Below are 11,992 nucleotides of genomic sequence, written 5' to 3' on the forward strand. Positions count from 1 at the left end.
CGATAATATTGTAATAACTATGTATGGTGCCCGATGAGTACTAGACTTACTAGGCGGATCATTTCGTAAGTTATGTAAACGTCTAACCACTATCAATAATGTTCCTGCAAAAGCTGGGAACCACTGCATTAAACTGTAAGCTTCTTGAGAGAAGAGAATCTTAACTTATTTCAACTTTGTATCCTGAGAGCCACACAAATATCTGCCGATGGCGGGCGCTAAATCTATGACTGAAGCCTGGAAGAAGACCAGAGTGGGGTGAGATTTCATGCAGCCCACGGTCACCCTCAGTGACAGTGACTCCGTTTGCAGTGTGGTTGCTCTTCCTGCAGCTCAGAGCAGAAGTGAAAAGAGCAAACCAGCACTGCTCAGCCCTGTGCCAAGTACTGCTGTATTGTCCCACTTCAGGTTCACAATAACTCTACGAGGTAAATATTAACATTTCCATTCTTTTAAGTAAGAAGAATGGGCTCTGAAAGGCAAAGTAACTTGCCCGGCTACAGGCCTGAGGGCCTTAATTCTAATCTAAGTTTGTGTGAATTTGAAGCTCATGCCAGGCTTCCCGTCAAGTGACAAGAATAGAGAAAGGCGGTTCTTTGTGTGTTTGTTCTGAGCTTGAATGTGGAAAATGATGCAGAAAAATGTACCTGCAAACCAGGAAAGTTTCCAAGGGAGGGTTCACTGTTGAAGGCAGACTCATATATTCATATGAAAGACTGGTTTCCCTGAAGGAATTCCTAACCTTTGTAAGATGCCAATGGTCCCTGTGGGTTCTTCCGGGAAAGGGGAGCCCCCAGATAGGGCCAAACAGTGCTGGAGCAGCAAGGGGCCAGTAGAGGGTGCTGTGCAGGCGTGGAGGCCGGGTCTTCCCAAGGCCCCGACCCATACAGACTCAGCAATGCCTAGAATAGGTGCCCAAGGCTAAGCAAGGGATGGAAAAATGTATTTTTAAACTAAATTGGTTTCCTTCTCTTGCGACAAAGTAACACAGACAATATTTTTCAGAAAGCATTGGAAAGTGAAGTTTGCCTCTTGCAAAATCACTAATTGTTGTGGTTTCTTTCTCTTATGTAAAATTTTCTTTTGCCACAGTGGAGGCAATGCAGATAGTGGATATAGCAAAGATACAGCATATGCAAACCTAGATCTGTCTCTTGTGAGAGGTGTGGGTTTTCTCTGAGCCTCCTTTTTGTCTTCTGTAAGCTGGAGATCAAAGGCTTTGTCTTACAGGCCTGTTACAAAGGCTAAAAATGTACAGAAAAGGGAAGTACATATCTCATAGAGTTTGCAATTATTTTGGTCTTGCGACCTCTTTACACTCTTAAAAATTATTGAAAACTCAAAGAGTTTTGTTTATGTGGGTTCTGTCAATATTTACCACGTTAAAAACTAAAATTTACTTTTCTATTAAATTTCTCTTTAAAATATTTTGTTAGTAAAATAACAAAATAATAATAAGCCCATCGTATTCTATCTTTAAAAATATTTTTATAAAATATAACTGTATTTTCAAAGTAAAAAATATTTAGTTCAAAGAGTAACAGTGTTTTATATTTTTGCAAACCTGTTCTACATTCATTATGTTATAACTTTACATATCACATAGCCTCTTGAAAACTGTACACTGGTGAAAGAATGGGAATGAAAAATGCTATAAAATGTTAGTGTTCTATGAAAATCCTTTTGATCTAGGCATTCAATAAGTGATAGTGATTACATTGTTCTCTGAGCAAGTTCATCCCAAATTCTGGGTAGCAACTCCAGCCTGCAGCACGGTAACACAGTACCCTCTTTGAGGTAACCTGCTCTCTTGAGAATGTGATATCTGGGTTATGAGAGGTTTTACTCAGCATGCAAAGCACTCGATGAGAAATAGAGTAATCGATGAGATGAATCAAATATGCACAGCTGGAACAAGCCGGAGTTCAGGGACCTTCCAGTGTATGCCAAAGTAATCTGTCTTGAACATACAAAATCAAGAAGTCACTCAGAGAGCAATGGGTTAACCAAATATTTTATTACAAATTAACATAAAATCTGCCATTTAATGACTTCCAAAATGTTTCATTTCCTTCTGGCGTTGAATCATGAGATGCATTTACTGTGTTTCCGTCTGCTCCCCAGCAGGCATCCAGTCTGATGAATCCTGTGTTAAGGAACTTCTGCCTCCTGCTGAGACCTGTGCCATTTCCACGGGCCTGAATTGCCCTGTGTCTGCCCAGGTGGGCATGCGGCCTTCCCCAGGCCACCTTTTACAGGAGGCTAACACCAGCCAGCAGAGCCAGTGTAGCGGCTGCGTCTTCAACAGATTCCTCTTCCCTGCCTCCTCCTTCTACCCTGCTCATATCTGACCATCCTGTTACAAAACTATCTCTCCTTGATCCTTTGGGCTCTCGCAGATCACTTTGTAACCCTCATTTCTCTGGTAGTTTCCTCTATCCACCCAGCCTGAATCCTCCTCTCTATAGACTCACTGCTCTCCCCTGCCAGCCCACCTCCCCGTTTAGGCCCTTCCCCTTGCCCTCTCTCTCCCTTGTGCCTCACCATAGGACATCTTTCACATGCAGGGGAGCCAGATTCCCAGTCATGGGGTTGGGGGGGAAGGGGGGAGGGCTGTGAGCCATGGTAAGCTGTTAGGATTTGAACCCAGGACTTCTGATTCCACGTATAGTGCTCTTTAATTGCATCATGTGGGCTCTTTAAAGAGTTAATATAGGAGATAAGATAGTTTTGAAGATCAGCAAATATGATGGTTTGGACCCTCTTAACATTTGCTTTCTTTCAGTTTATTTGCAAACCAACCAACAGAGTGAAGGTTATGCACAAGATCAAGAATAACGAGGACAACGCTTTCTAACGCCTCCCTTGTTCTTCACAGAGAACCCAAATTCTCTACGTCCATATAGCTCACAAGAAGAGAGGAATCTCTCATGAAGAAAAGCCCAGAAACACTGGGCTGAGGAGAGCGATGTTGTCCTCAGGGGCTCTGCATCAAATGTATCATCACACTCTTATAGACTGAGCAGTCCCCCACCAAATTCATATGTTGACACTCCAACCCAGAATATGACTGTATTTGGAGATAGGGCCTTAAGGAAGACAACTAAGGTCATAGGGCGGGGAACTACTCTACAGGAGGAGAAAGAGATACCAGAGCTCTCAGGAGGAGAGCCCTCACTAGAAACTAACCCTGATCAGAAACTTTGATCTTAGACTTCTAGACTCCAAAACTGTGAGGCAATAAATGCCTGTGGTTTAACCCATCTACTTGTATTTTTTTGGCAGCCTGAGCAGACTAATACATACTCCAGTGAATTATTTCCGTGTTCTGTTTCTTATTGCATCAGACCTCTAGCAGGCCAGGCCATCATCTGCCTTACCATCAAATTCAGAAGTAGGGTTCCCTCTGACTTCAAGGAAGGGCAGTTTTGCTTGCAACGGGGCTGAGTCCAGGTGGGTTGGAATTCAGGATGCCTTAAATTGTTTATGCGCTGTTTCTTCATCTATAAAATGAGGATGTAAATATCAGTTCTTTTAGGAGAAGTTCTAAATATAAAATTCACTTGAACAAATAGTTACTGACATTTATATATAAGGTATTGTACTGAGAAAGATATAAGAGTAAATCCCATGTGGGAAATTTTTCTCAATAATAATGTATGTGTGTAAAATAGTTGTGAAAGCATTTTAAGGGTGTGACATTTGTAAATGAAAAGGCTTTTTATCTATAATGTTAACAATCTTATTTCTTATTTAATGTAAATGTACTGATTTTTACAATCATTGTAATATTCTAAGTATTGTCTCTTAAGTTTTTAAAATATTTACGAGACTAATATATTTGTAAATTCAACACTTAGAAATGTTGGATTAGGTTTGCAATGTTTAAATATTTGGGAAATTTTACTTTATTAAAATATATATTTTTTACTTATTAGTAATGTAAGTAGTTGGAGAATATTTAGAGAATTATTTATTTAATATTCAAAGAAATGTTAATCATTTAATAAGTGTGTACATAAGATTACTACATTATGCATCAGCCCAAGATAACAAAAAAGCAGGAGAAGTGTTAAGACTGCAAGAGTAGGGAGATGCAGAGTTGCAGCAGCTACCAGATGTTTGAGATAATGACGGAAAAGAGGAAGGGGGAAAGTTTTGCTATAGGCTAAGAAAACAATTCTTCTCGGGCCTTTTCTTGAAATAATGTAATAAAGATTCTAATTGCTTAATTACTTTTTGGTTGCCAGATTGTGTTTCTTTGAATGTAACACCATGCTATAACTTAACCCTAGAATGCCTGACTTTTCACAGATTATAAGAGTAAATGTATAGAATTATTAAAATTAAACAGTTTTCTCTGCAATATCATCCAAATAAACCTTTCTGGGAAGTTCAAATGGACTAAACTTAAAATTCCTGAGAGAGTTTGGAAAACATGGTGGAGTAAGAGACATCCCTAGGTCTCTCCCCTTGAAACAACAATAAACTAAACATCTAAAACTCAACAAAAAACACCCAAACTGCACACCAGCACATCTGAGTGTGGGATCTGTGCTTAAGAGCTACCACAGGTGACAACCCCAGGTGTCAGGCAGCGGACTGGGAGGAACAAAGAAGCTACCTCTGGAAGCAGCCACCAGAGCTCCCTATAGGAGGAGGGAGAGGGGAGAAGGTTTTGTGAATTCCCTGAACAGCCCTGCTTGGGAGTGCTGTGAGCTCCACACAGCTGGCGGCAGTGCCCAGTCATCAGGGCAGAAGGCAGAAAAACGGGACAGCAGAAAAGCGGAGACAATAGAGCAACAATAATTGATTTTTACCAGCTGCGGTTGCAAAACCAAGGCTTAGCTGCAGCCCTCATCGCCCAACCTAGAGGGCCCCTCTCCCCATACCCTCCAAGACTAAACACCACAGAGCTTCAGGGGCATCTGAGCAAACGCTACTGAAACTGTCGCTAACACTGACAAGAACTGAGACTGAAGGTAGCGAGCATGATAAAACATCTATAAGGGGAAAAATATTATTAAGACTTTATATAAAGCAGAGATCCAAGAGGCTTAGATGCCACCTATTGGAAACCAAAAGAAAAATACCTTTGCAACAGGCTAGGGACCATTATATAATAAATCTTTCTGGGGAAAAAAAAAAAAAAAAAAAAAAAGCACAACAGAAGTCCATTAATGCCCAGGCTGAGAAATAGTCCATTAAACACCATGAACAACCAAGGTGACAAGGCATCTCAGAAAGAAAGAGAAAAATCTCCAGCAAATAAGTTTACAGACATAGAAATACACGGCTTAAATGACAGAGAATTCAGGATGACACTTATGAAAAAACTCAATGAGATCTGAAATAAATTATAGCAACAATTTCAGGAATTGAAAAAAACAACTAGATGAACAGAATGAGTTCTTTAACAAGAAGATTGACACTCTCAAAAAGAACCAAATAGACCTTCTGGACATAAAGAACACACTGCAAGAGTTGAAAAATGAAATATCAAGCTTGGAAAATAGAGTCAACCAAATGAAGGATAGGATCAGCGATATTGAAGACAGAAGTCTAGAAATAAATCAGAAAAAAAAGAGAGAGAAAAACTGAAGATGACATATAATGAAAGAGAAATAGAAGAACTAACTGATATCATCAGGAGAGAAAACATAAGAATAATGGGAATTACCAAAGCCGAGGAAAAGGAGCAAGGACTAGAAAGCATTTGCAGACAAATAGTGGATGAAAATTTCCCAAATCGAAGGAATGAGCTAGAGCTTGGAATTCAAGAAGTTAACAGAACACCCATTTATCTCAACCCAGAAAGGCTTCCACCAAGACACATTGTATTAAAGTTATCTAACATCAATGACAAAGATAGAACTCTCAGGGCAGCCAGGGAGAAGAAAATGGTAGCATATAAAGGAAAACCCATTAGATTATCATTGGATTTCTCAGCACAGACCTTAAGCCAGAAAGGAAAGGAACCAAATATTTAAACTACTAAGTGAAAGGAATTACCAGCCAAGAATAATGTATCCAGCTAAACTCTCCCTTAGATATGAAGGAGAAATAAAAACCTTTCTGGACATATAAAAATTGAAGGAATTCTCCTCTACAAAGTCCGTACTACAGGAAATACTGAAAGGGGTCAGCTCACCTAAAATAAAATGACAAAAAAAAAAATACATAATTAGGACTAAGGTGACCAGCACACTGATAAAAGCAGAGGAGTGCAACCCTTACTAAGAACAGGGCATTATAAGCTTAAAATATGAAGAGATTTGCTATAGCAATATAAAAATGAATGTTCAGCATACATAGGGACAAATTGAGAGAACAAGAACAAAATGGGAGGATTCAAAGATCCAAATTCGCAAAGGAGAATAGAGATAAGGTACACTCAGAAGAAAAGGGATAACTGTGTGTGTGTATATATATATATATATATATATATATATATATATATATATATATATAACTATACTTTACATATACGTAATGGCAACCACATGCCAAAGACTCAGAACCAAAATATATAACATAAAACAAGAACCAGAGGGAAAACCCACAAAAGCCAACCAAAAAAAAACAAAAACAAAAACAAAAACAAAAAACAAAAAAACCCCAGAAACACAAAGGCAAGGAAGCAATGGAAACACCAGCTACCAGAAAGCAAAATGATAAAATGGCTATAAGAAGACCTCATATTTCAATAATCACCCTAAATTTAAATGAACTGAACTCGCCTATAAAAAGGCATAGAGTTGCACAATGGATTGAAAAACAAAACTCAATCTTATGCTGCCTCTAGGAGGCACATCTCAGCTCCAAAGACAAATATAGATTCAAAGTGAAAGGGTGGAAAATGGTATTTCAAGCAAATGGCATTCAGAGAAAAGCGGGAGTAGCAGTACTGATATCAGATGAAATAGACTTCGAAAAAATAAAAATGTAAAGAAAGATACTGAGGGGCACTTCATAATGAATCATGCACCCAAAAGACACAACACTTAATAATATCTGTGCTCCCAAACAGGAAGCCCCAAATTATATAGAGAAATTACTAACAGAACTAAAGGGAGAAACAGACCAAAACACTACCATAGTAGGGGACCTAAACACCCCACTGTCAGATATAGACAGATCATTCAAACAGAAAATCAATAGGGAAATAACATCTTTAAATGATGCATTAGACCAACTGGATATAATTGACATTTACAGAGCCTTTCATCCCAAAACAGCTGCCTATACATTCTTCTCTAGTGCAAATGGAACATTCTCAAGGATTGACCACATACTGGGACACAAGTTAGCCTCAACAAATATAAGAGAGTTGAAATCATACCAACCATATTCTCTGGTCATAATGCTTTGAAACTAGAAATCAACTGCAAAAATAAAGTGGAAAGAACCAAAACAAGAATGAGCCCAAATAAACAATCTAACACTTCATCTTATGCTGAAAAGGAAGAACAAATGAAGCCTAAAGTCAGCAGAAAGAAAAAAGTAATCAAAATTAGAGCAGAAATAAATGAAATTAACAACAACAGCAACAACAAACAATAGAAAAAATAAATGCAACAAAGAGCTGGTTCTTTGATAAGTTTAATAAAATTAACAAAGTCCTGGCTAGACTCACTAAAAAAAATGAGAAAGGACATAAATAAATAAAATCAGGAATGAAAGGGGGAATTATGACAGACACTGCAGAAATTCAAAGGATCATATAAGAATAATATGAAAAAGTATATAACACCAAATTTAATAACCTAGAAAAATGGACCAGTACTTAGAAAAATACAACCTTCTTAGACTGAATAGACCAATCAGCAGTATGGTAATTGAAACCATTGTCAAAAACCTACCAAAAATTAAAAGTCCTGGACCAGATGGCTTCACCAGTGAATTCTACCAAACATTCAAAAAAGTCTTAATACTCAGTCTCCTCAAAGTCTTCAAAAAAATTGAAAAGGAGTAAACACTTCTCAGCTCATTTTATGAGGCCAATATTACTCTGATACCAAAACCTGGTAAAGATAACAGAAAGAAAGAAAGAAAGAAAGAAAGAAGAAAGAAAGAAAGAAAGAAAGAAAGAAAGAAGAAAGAAGAAAGAAGAAAGAAAGAAAGGAGAGGAGGAGGAGGAGGAGTGATGGAGGAGTGATGTTAGTGTGTAGGGTTCATTAATTAATGACACGCATCCTCACGCCCTCAAACTCATAAGAAAGCACCGATACGAATGAAAGAAAAGAAAGAAAGAAAGAGAAAAGAAAACTACAGACCAATATCTCTCATGAACACAGATGTAAAAATCCTAACCAAGATACTAGGAAACCAAATACAGCAACATATTAAAAAGATTATACACCACAACCAAGTGGGCTTCATTACAGAAGCACAGAGATGGTTCAACATACGCAAATAGATTAATGTGATATACCACATAAACAAATTAAAAATAAGAATCATATGATCATATCAATAGATGCAGAAAAAGCCTTCAAAAGATACAGCATCCATTTATGGTCAAAACACTTAATAAAATCGGTATAGAAGGAAAGTATCTTAACATAATAAAGGCCATATATGACAAGCCCTCAGCCAACATTATACTTAATGGTGAAAAACTAAAAACCTTCTCTCTAAGATCAGGAACAAGGCAAGGCTGTCCACTGTCGCCATTGTTATTCAAAATAATATTGGAGGTCCTAGTGAGTGTAGTCAGGCAAGAGAAAGATTAAAAAAAATATCCAAATAGGAAATGAAGAAGTCAAACTGTCACTATTTGTGGATGACATGATTTTCTATATAGAAAACCATAAAGACTCCACAAGAACACTATCAGAAATAAGCAAATACAGTAAAGTTTCTGGATACAAAATCAATGTTCAAAAATCTATAGCATTCCTATACTACGATAATGAAGCATCAGAAAAAGAAGTGGAAAACACAATTCCTTTTGCAACTGCAACAAAAAGAATAAAATACCTACGGATAAATTTAATGAAACATGTGAAGGACCTATATAATGAAAACTATAATACCTTATTAAAAGAAATCGAAGAAGATGCAAAGAAATGGAAAGATATTCTGTGTTCTTGGATTGGAAGAATCAACATAGTTAAAATGACCATATTACCTAAAGCATTATACAGATTTAATGCAATCTCCATCAAAATCTCATTGGCATTTTTAAAGAAATAGAACAAAAAGTCATCAGATTTGTATGGAACCACAAAAGACCCCAAATTTCCAAAGCCATCTTGAGAATAAAGAATGAGGCTGGAGGCATCACTCTGCCCAACTTCAAATTATACTACAAAGCTATATAGTAATCAAAATGACATTGTATTGGCAGGAAAACAGAAACACTGACCAGTGGAACAGAATTGCGAGTCTAGAAGTAAGCTCATATCTATACGGGCAAATAATTTTCAACAAAAAAGCCAAAACATACAATGGAGAAAGGAATACCTCTTCAATAAATGGTGCTGGGAAAATTGGAAGGCCACCTGCAAAAGAATGAAACTAGATTGTTGTCTATCACCACACACCAAAATTAACTCAAAATGGATTAAGAACCTGAATATAAGACCTGAAACAATAAAACGCATAGAAGGAAACATAGGAATGAAACTCAAGGACCTGGGACTTAAAGAGGATTTTATGAATTTAACCTCAAAGGCAATGGAAGTAACAGTAAAAATAAATGAATGGACTACATCAAACTAAAAAGCTTCTGCTCAGAAAAGAAATTGTCAACAAGGTAAAGAGACAGTCATCTCAATGGGAAAATATATTTGCAAGCAATGCCTCCGATAAGGGCCTAATACCCAAAATATACAAAGAGCTCTTACAACTCAATAACAACAACGACAAAAAACAATCCAATCAAAAAATGGACAGAGGATCTGAACAGACACTTGTCCCTAGAGAACATACAAATGGCCTACAAACATATGAAAAGATGCTCAACATCGCTAGCTATTAGGGAAATGCAAATCAAAATCACAATGAGATACCATCTCGCACTTGTTAGAATGGCTATAATCAACAAGACAAGCAATAACAAATGTTGGAGAGGATGTGGAGAAATAGGAATCCTCACACACCGCTGGTAGGACTGCAAATTGGTACAGCCACCATGGAAAACAGTATGGAGATTCCTCAAAAAACTAAGAATTGATCTACCATATGATCCAACAATTCCTCTACCCTACTGGGTATTTACGCCAAAGACTTGGAAACTCATTTCCAAAAAGATATTTGCACACTGATGCTCATAGCAGTATTATTAGCAGTGGCCAGGGCATGGACGCAACTGAAGTGTCTTACAATAGATGATTGGCTAAAGAAGCTGTGTCATATGTGTACAATGGAATATTACTCAGCCATAAGAAGAGTTGAAATAGTGCCATTTGCGACAGCACGGATGGACCTCGAGATAATCTTGTTAAGCGAAATAAGCCAGACTGAAAAAGTAGAAAATCACATGCTATCACTTATATGTGGAATATAAACCTAAAAGCAACAAATGAACAGGACAAACAGGGACTCGGGAACATGGACAATGGACTAGTGGTTACTAGAGGGTAGGGGGTGAGTGAGGATGGGAGCCGATGAGGTAAAGGGAGTCAAATATAGGGGGTAAGAAGGGGAAGGTGAAGTGGGTAAAGGGGATCAAATATATGGTAGCTGAAGGAAACTGGACTTTAACTGGTGGTAATCACACAATAGAATATTTAGGTGTCAAATTATAATGTACACCTGAAAATTATATAATTGTATTAACTAATGTTACCCCAATAAACTTAATAAACAAACAAACAAACAAATAAACAAATATTTCCTGCGAGATGACTGTGCCCACCTTGGTTTATATACAGAGGACAGTGGTATTTAGATTAGAGCATCTCAGAAAGCCCATAAAGGCTGTTAGTTGTATCTTCCATCCAATGCTTGAATGTTTCCCTTTCGACTTACAAATTATCTTACACACACACACACACACACACACACACACACACACACACACACACACTGAGCTGGAATGATTTTTGGTCCCTCTCTCATTATTATTGTGCCTTATAATATTTCAATTTTTCTGGCCCTGTGGTTTGATGGGGTTCATAACACACTATATCAAAATATGGTACCTTAACATGTCGACTATTTCTGGCTGAGGGAGTTTAGAGAAGGGTAGAAGCAGAAAGGTCGCTCTGACCCTTCCCTCCCCCCTTCTCTCCTGAAACAAGTTATAAAAATGTAACATGATTTGAGCACCTACACCTACCCAGTATTTTGCTAGTTGCGTTTACATATGTTATGTAATCTTTACAACACCGTGAGGTATTTTTTAATATATTAAGTTTTACAGATTATAAAATGGAAGCTTTGAAAGATTGCCTTCCTTGCCTGAAGACTCAGGAGCCAGAGTTCAGATGCCGGTCTCCCAGAGCTTCCCCATTGCACTGAACTGCTTCCAAGAACCTTAGCCTTGAGTCTTCTGTGTGACCCAGAGCCTCATCCTCACCGTTCTGTAGCTTTCTCTATCTTGCACCCATGTGGTAAAATAAAAACAAACCAACACAAAATAAAACCCTTCATCTTTGGTTTTAGGTTATGGATTTCACCATCCCTAAGAACAGGTTTAACCAGGTTTGGGCTACTCTTGATTTTTAGCACACAGTTTTGATAGTCTAGCCTTTATCTTTTGAAATTGTGGCTTTATTCCCTTATCTCTGGAAGTTACTAAATATATTTACATAAGAAGCTGTTTATAGATTTTGAGAGGAGGTTAAAGAGACCCAGAGTTGCTTTGAGTCATAAAGACTTTGGCTTTCATGACATCAGTTCTTATGCAAAGAAGATCAAAGTCATTTGTTCCAGGAGCCCCCGCAGGGCATCTGGAGGAGTTCCAGGATGCTCTCCTCTCCCTCATTACAAGGGCAAATGCCGACTTCCCGACTTCTGAGCTTCCTTCTGTTCAGCACTGCAT

The 11,992-nt window shown here is 37.8% G+C and overlaps 1 long non-coding RNA gene across 1 annotated transcript; it reads left to right on the forward strand.

The window, feature by feature from the left end:
* The first annotated feature begins 388 nt into the window (after positions 1-388).
* On the forward strand, positions 389-2,810 carry LOC118609322. Its single transcript, XR_004953253.1, has 3 exons — positions 389-428; positions 2,128-2,222; positions 2,786-2,810. It is a non-coding gene; the product is annotated as an uncharacterized LOC118609322 (long non-coding RNA).
* The last annotated feature ends 9,182 nt before the right edge of the window (positions 2,811-11,992 follow it).

The sequence above is a fragment of the Rousettus aegyptiacus genome, unplaced genomic scaffold (genome assembly GCF_014176215.1).
Source record: "Rousettus aegyptiacus isolate mRouAeg1 unplaced genomic scaffold, mRouAeg1.p scaffold_m13_p_11, whole genome shotgun sequence".
Taxonomy (NCBI): Eukaryota; Metazoa; Chordata; class Mammalia; order Chiroptera; family Pteropodidae; genus Rousettus; species Rousettus aegyptiacus.